This window comes from Frankliniella occidentalis, unplaced genomic scaffold (genome assembly GCF_000697945.3).
Source record: "Frankliniella occidentalis isolate FOCC.00 unplaced genomic scaffold, Focc_3.1 Scaffold217, whole genome shotgun sequence".
Lineage (NCBI taxonomy): Eukaryota > Metazoa > Arthropoda > Insecta > Thysanoptera > Thripidae > Frankliniella > Frankliniella occidentalis.
Genome location: NW_026267343.1, coordinates 107,051 through 114,815, shown reverse-complemented (window position 1 = coordinate 114,815; position 7,765 = coordinate 107,051). Strand labels below are relative to the sequence as shown.

At 50.5% G+C, this 7,765-nt stretch overlaps 1 protein-coding gene across 1 annotated transcript in view; it reads left to right on the top strand.

Moving 5' to 3' along the window:
* The window catches only part of LOC113215236 (mucin-5AC-like), a 74,842-nt gene that overhangs the window by 49,463 nt on the left and 17,614 nt on the right, over nt 1–7,765 (top strand). The window lies entirely within an intron of this gene.

The following is a 7,765-nucleotide window of genomic DNA, read 5'->3' as shown; positions in this document are numbered from 1 at the left end:
GGGGGGGGGGGAGTTGGGCCCTCCGCTCCCCTATGGCGGGGATGTCGCAAGCGCTCCGACGGGCCGACGGGCTGCGGGTCTGCCCCGTCGGCCGTTCATAACTCATTCATCGGCTCGGAGCCTGGCGTGGGCGTGGCGGGGCGTGGCGTGGCGGGCACGACTCGTCAATCAATTAGTACGGTGGCGTCGTGGAGTAGCGTGAGGAGGGGCCGCTGCCTCGCCGCCGTCCCTCCGTTGTCAAACCGACGGGGAAAACTTTGTCGTTGTTGCTTTGTGTTTGTGGATTGGCGTCGTTTTAACGATCACTGCAGTGAAAAATATCTTTGTAAATTTACAATATTTTTCGTAATTTGTGATTTACAAATGATGTTGTACATTTGCGATCGGTACCGCAAATTTACTGCAGTCCATTCGTGATCGTCCAAAAGTATTAAGTCAACACAAAATGTCATTGCAGTTTTGTAATTTTACAAATTAATGTCGTAACTTTACGATATTTCTCATGAAAAATATCCGTGTAACCCCTACAAACATTTCTCACGGTGGATGCATTTCCTTTTTACTCGTTCTTTACCTCCCTATCCCCCAAGCTCCAAACATCGCTACGCGGAGGTGGAAGAACGAGTACTGTGCTCAGTATGGTGTAAGTTAGGCGACATCTTCACCCATATTCTATTTATGACAGGAAGGGTACAATGAAAAACTCTACCTATAAAAAATAAACTAATAATAATAATACTTATACTAATACTAATACTAATACAGGGTTTGGCGATGGTACCAAATTCTACTCCGCAAAGACGGGGTAAAAAAAATGTTTCAGGCCTGCTGGAACAGCAGCAAAGGGGTGTCTATGGCCGAGTGGATGATATTCACAGGGAGGAACTACCTGCAGTGGAGTTGTGACGTGTGCCAGACCGAGTAGTGGCCACTTTTCTTAAAGTCAAACACTGACATGATGCGTCCACTACACTTTTCCCATTATTTCTCTATGTATATAGTTTGTATTTGTATTCTTTAGAGTGTAGATACTTTAAGAGTAATGTTTGGGCACCACATTTTAGTAGCCAAAGTTAGGGCAAGTTTTAATTGTTAAGTCTCGAAAGTTCGTGCCAACTTTGAATCTCAGTTTTGCTCATGTCTGTACAGTTTGAGTGAGAGTGCCTAAGCTTTCCCTCAAGGTCATTTTGTTGAATAGTTCCAATGTTGTTATATAGGTTTGTAACATCAATTGAGAAGGACACTAGTGTTAAGCTATTGAAGATATAGCTAAGATGTAGTTTTTAGTAGACAATTGCATTCTACATACTCTTTTTTTTAGCACTTATTTACTTTTAATTGATCCAGCCAAGTTTAAAAATATATCGTGTAGATTTGTCTGAATCATGTTGCTTTGACATTTGTTCGCAATTAATTGGTTTGATTACACTGTTAAAAATAATGTGAAAATTCACATCACATTTGATGTGACACTTTCACAAACTGATGTGAATTTTCACGTCGTCGAATCGGGATTTGAAAATCTACATTTGGATGTTAAAGTTCACATCCGTTGTGAAAATTCATATCGGCTGTGAAAATTCACATCGCGTTTACAAAAATTCACATCACCCTGACATTAAAATTTATGTTTCTTACTGCCGTTATAAATTTTTACATTGGTGCCTCTCTTGGGCCACTGCCTGTCCTGTTTGAGATCAGTATTCATCCAGATCTTCCCCTGGTTCTGTTTCCGATCGGAGCGATAAATGCCTTATTTTAAAACCCTTAGAATTATACAGTAAAATTACAGGTCAAAAATTTAACACACGATGGTGCATTTGTTTGGGGGCATTGCTCAGTGCTACGTCTTACGCATTCTTATTCGCTCGGAGTTTTGAGTCCGACTGTTCACCAAGTAAGCCAAAATTTTTAAAAGGAGTGGTGTGACGGTACAAGACCAACGGTTGGAAGCAAATTACAAAAAACCCGGCCTCAAAACACCTTGTTGGAAAGCCCTGACGCTGCTTAGGGCTGCCACGGCCGACACCACTGGCCCGGTGACGCCGTGCGCTTCCGGGAACGCCCCGGCCGAGTCCGGCGTGGTGTGCGGCCGTGGAATGTCCCGGGTAAGCTCCAGCGCTCCTCCCATCGCAAACCAGTGGTCAAGTGGTCAGCGCGATAGGTTCGCAGCGCAGAAGTCCGAGGTTCAGCTCCCAGTCCGGTAAGGTATTCAAACAATAATTTAATACAAAGTAAAATGTACTTAAAGGGTTAAAAGAGACGGCATGAGGGTAGCGGAGATAAAGCGTGAGCAATAACTGGGAAGCGTGGAAATTCCATTTTTCTATTTCACAATTTGAGATATTAAATTTCACATCCATACCGATGTGAAATTTGACATCGTGGATGTTACTTTTCACATCATTGGAATGTGAAATTTCATATCCGTAGTGATGTGAAAATTCACATCAACGATATGAAAATTGCGTCATATCCACCGATGTGAAATTTAAGACCAATTCTTTTAACAGTGTATCAAAGATTGCATCCATGCTGTGCTTCTAGTATAGGAGTTTTTTGAAGGGAAAGCGGGTTCTATAACATTTATTTCACTATACGAGAGGTTTGTCAGGAACGAACTGGGGCAGCTGAATAATCTGTGTTAAACAAATATGCCAAACAATTTTACTTCTCCAGCTGATTAACTTGTACTAGATGCATAAGAATGAGCTGAATCTTTTTTGTTTTTAATTTTAAGTTTTAGTAATGAGTTGTTGCTTTTAGCAAGGTGAGGAAAGAATATAATCAGTAACCAATTGGTCATGTTCCACAAATCTTTTAAGTTGCATGTTATATACAGGTATGAGTTTTAAAAATAATATACTTGTTCCTTTCCTGTTTAGCTGAAATGAAACCTCATTGGATCTCTAAAGATTTTAAAAAAAAGTAACAAAGATTCTAAATTTGTATTTGCTGTGAAAAGTGGAACTTTTTATTTACTACTAGCCTGCCTTTACATTTACAATAATTCAGTCAAACCCTTTTTTTGTACATTATTATTAAGTTAGTCTGCAAAGGTTGGGGTTCCAGAAGGCCCTACGGTATGCGTTTTTCATTGGGCCCCAATTGTCTGGAGAACCTAAGCTACCCAAAACACCACTCCACGGAAGGAATATTGGGTTCTTCGGAATGGCGAGTAGTGTTTAATGTCAAAAAACAAACTCCACTCGGTATGTAATGCTGGTGGCGTGCCCATCTTGCAAAAGCGTTATCCCTTGTCACACACCTAGAAGATTCACTGTGGAGACCCCTCTAGAGAAACAGGTCGGGCAGGCGGTGAACCTGATAGACGCCCACCTTATCCCCCCCCCCCCCTCCACTCCACTACACATCAGCTGTTCACGTTCCCACGCTTGAACTGGCAGTCGACTCAGGCAATCCGCAGTCCGCCTTGGCGGAAAGGCGGACTTGAGCTGCTTGCCGTACGGGCAGTGTTGCTCGCATCAAGAATATGATAACACTGTTGAAAAGCCCAAACTTTGGCCGTTGTGACACAGTGTTTCTCTCGATCATAACTTAGACGGTGCAAGAGCGGTTTCATGTGCAAGAGCTGGAGGCGCCGCGCGGCCCACTGCCTTCATGCAAAGCGGAGCGCTGCCGGAGCTCACGCCATTCGGGGTGTGAGATCAAGATCCGCACAGCGATTCACACTTTCATGAAAAAGGGGAAAGTCCGGTGATTCCAGCGTTGTCATTAGTTTTGAATTTGGGGGCCCTAAGCTCGAGCGGCCCCACCTGCATAGATAGTCATGCGGCGCGACCGGCCTCAAGGGCCTGGGCAGCAAACGACGGCGTAAACCTATGTACCGAGTGATTTAGAGAAGACGCAGGTGCAGGCGGATTTGCTAAAATCATTGGGTAACGCCGATTCAAGAGAGGGGAAAGAGTGGCAAAACTGATCAGTAGCTGTCGGAGCACGGCGCCTGGGAGGTCCCGTTCTCTGTTGTCGACGGCCGCAGGTTCATGCAGAGCCCAGCCCTGCTGCGGCATCACTATCACCAGTGCACTGTTAAAAGTCTGCAAAGCATTGCTTCGCAGGCCTGCAAAGAAAACTGAGTCTTCGCAATTACAAAGCATTCCTTTGTAATTGCGAAGCATCGCTTTGCAGCCTGCAAAGCATGCACTTTGCAAGCTGCGAAGAAAGTCGCAGGCTTCGCAGGCTGCAAAGCGATGCTTCGCAATTACGAAGGAATGCTTTGTAATTGCGAAGACTCAGTTTTCTTTGCAAGCCTGCGAAGCAAATGCTTTGCAGACTTTTAACAGTGTGCCCACCGCGCAACCTCTTCGACACCTAAGTGCTCGGCGAGGTGATGCCGTAGTGGGATAAGTCCCCCGCACGGCTCAATAAGCTGTAGGCACCCCTTCCGTGCCCGCGCACTCGGTGCTGGACAGCTACAAGGAGGGCAGCAGGCTGCCCGCACTGGAGCGCGGCGCTATGCAGCACTTGACGGCGGCGGGTAGGCCAGCCCCACCGGCAGCGGAGCGCGGCGGGCGGGCCTACCCCGCGGGGGGCTCCACAGCGAAGGACGTCAGGCGCTCACACAGCTCCCAATTTCTTGGCGCTTCAAGAGCCGGGCGGAGCGAATGTGCGCTGTTATATATTTGTACAAATGTAGAAAAGTTCGGTAGTTATAACTATATAACTGGTTATACAGACCATTGCACAACATCCACACTGCCCGTACGGCGACCAGCCCGAGTTGGTCTTGACGTTGAGGCGGACAGCAAAGTCAGTGGACGCATGCCAAGCATTGATCAATCATTAACCATATGTGATTATCAGGCCGGCCGGCGGATGGGCAGGCCTGCACCGCGCCCGTGTGTTGCGGTGCAGTATCGTCGCGCCTGCTGTTCGACGCCCGCCGCCCAGACCCAGGCACGGGGCCTGCTCAAAGGGCCGGCACGTGTCCGTCAACCCTCACCGTGGCAGTGGAGGTAGCGGCTGCGGGGCTGAATAAATATCTAGTTGAAAACAAATATTTTTCAAACTTTTGGGTTAGAACAGGGCACTACAGCTCCTTTGCGTACGCCGACTGACTTTGCGGCGGCAGAGCGCCTGCGTGTGTATACACGAGCTCTAGCTTGGCTCCAAGGTGTGCCCGCAGCTGCTCGGAGGAGTGGGCGCAGCTTGCCACCTGCTCCTCACGGCAGCGCGTCGTCAGCGGTCGTCAGGCACAAACGGAGGTGGGCCAGGCCAGAGATCGTGAACGCACGGTACAGAGGACGGAGGGGCGAGTTCTTCGTCAGCCACCTCGTCTCGCAAAGGGCGAGGTCATCTGGCGACCCGGTGAGCGCTGACCCTAGTAGGCAGGGACGGACTGGTCCGGGCGGGCTAGGCGTGAAAACCCGGCACGGCAGGCCCCCCCGAAAAAGGTATACTTGGGGGGCCCTCGTAGGCAATTTCCCCCTGTAAGTAGGCAATTTCACCCTGTAAGTAGGCAATTTGGGGGCCCCTATGGACGATTTCCCGCCGGGGCCCCTGACCCCCCAGTCCGTGCCTGGACCCTAGCCCCGCCCCGCGCGAAGAGAACCACCACCGACAATACCGCGGAAGAGGACAAAAAGTCCGCGCGTCCCGTGCGTCGCGTGGGGGCCGCTTGAACACTGCGAGTCCCGCCCTGTACTGACGAGTTCAGGTGGGGCCGAACGCTAACCACAAGGGGGTTGAGCTCCCAGAGCTCGCCCCCGCATCTTGCACCCCGCACGCGCGCGAGCCACCGGGGGGCACGCACGGCCTCGCTGAGCGCTTTTCTGTGGGCTCGCGATTAACCGCCTTCGCTTTTCATGGCAAGGCGATGGGACGATGTGGCGGTGGGGCCGCACCGGACGGGGTCGTGAGGGGGGCACAACCGTGCCTGAGAGTGTGATGCCACCAGACCACCCTCCCTTCAGCCCCGGCCCTCCCGGGCTGTACCGTAAGGCGCCATGGCCCCTGCGGCCGTAGCGAGTATCATTCCCACAACACAGCGATGCGTGCTCTGCTGAAAGAAAGTAATGACTTAAAATTAAAATAGGGAGAAGGAATAATAAGGAAAATGCAGAAAAAGGCATAGAGAGAGAGAAGGACACTAAAGGAGAGAGAGAGAGGTTGGCTCCAGCACGTGGTTAGGTCGGAAGAACGAGTCGCGGCGAAAAATAAAAAAAAATTACCGAGTTCCCGGCGATGCATCAATGCTTTGGTAGTCTATTCTTGCTACTTGGTTCTATTAGTAATTATGGTGGTTCAGTGATGAGATTTCAGTTATACTTATACCAGGGTTTATTGAGACCTTGCCCTAACGGATTGAGACACACACCCTCACAGTTGAGATAGGCCTACCTTGGTGTTGACGGAGAGAGATGACCTGACCCTGGCTGGAGCTTGCCGACGACTGACGTCCGAGCGGCCTCGGGGCGCCGGCCGGGCCGAGGACGCGCACGTCCAGGGCCTTTCCGGTCGCTCCGGGGTCACTCTCGCCAGCCTTCGAGATAGTCTCGTGACAGGGGTGCCTACCTGACCTAGCCAAAAGGGTCGTTCGCGCGACGGGGCGATTAGAAGGCGCAGGGCGCCAAATTCAAAAATACAGTAGACCTGTTGTCGTGTCCCACGACAGGGCCTGCAAAGCTGTGCAAAGCAGTGGTCGGACGTGGGCCTCCCAGCCTTAGTTAAGTTTCGATGAACAGTCAGTGGCGCCCATCAACCGGGGGTACAGCCAGGTCTCCGAGACTTATGCGCCAATGGGGGCGTGGGTGTAAGTGCTTGCGAGGGCGGGGGCGCGACTGTGGGTGACGGGCGATGGCGCGCGCGGGCGTTAGCGGGGGCTAAGCCTCGTCGGTGCTGTGCGACGGTACCGCGCGGGCCTTCTGCTCCAGCGCAAAAAAGGTCAACGAAAATACTGCTGACCGAATTAACACTCCCACGTGGAAGTGATTGATTTTGGTAACGGAGACCGGCAGGTGGTTCACTTCATGCGGCAGCTGTCCCCCGATCCGCTGCGACTGCACATGAGCACCTGGGACCAGGTGGACAGCTGACAGCTGCCTGAGCGCGCTGTGTGTGTAGCCATGGTGGCGCTTGGGAGCGGAGGCACATGTTTGTGGAGCTCGACAAGTTCCTGAGCTAATGCGGCAGTAGAGGGTGGTCGGCGGCGGGGCGGTGATGAGCGCCTAGGTGCTGGTCCAATCCAAAGACTAGATGTCCTCCCTCACTGTAAAATGGATTATATATTGTATTTATCACGACAACGTTCTGCATAAATGATTAGCCAACCGTACTGCAACTAACGATCTCTCTCGCACAACAGCGCGCCAGCCCCGCGCAGCGGGGCGGTGCCGGGATGAGGGCCGGTGCTCGCGGTAGGCGACCTGCATCACTGCGGTGAGTCGCAGTCGGCATGGTGGCCTATCTAGCAGGCGGTACCAGCAAGGAGTACGTCCAACGCGCGGGCGATTTTCTCGGCATGCGTGTGCAGATTTAACTTAAGTGTTGTCTCTCGATCCACCCCCACTGTAAAAGCTAGAGCGAGGTTCCATGCTCAAAATGAGCGAGACAATTTATTCATACCCAATTCGAGCGAGTATTCTTTAATCTTGCCTCATTTGAGCGAGTATTATTAACCTCACTCATTTTGAGTCATAATTTTGAATAAGTGTTGTGACTATTATTACTCAAATTGAGTGATAGCACCAATTTAGTAGTCAAATAGAGCGAGGAAAGCTAACCTTGCTCCCAGGAGAGCGAGGTT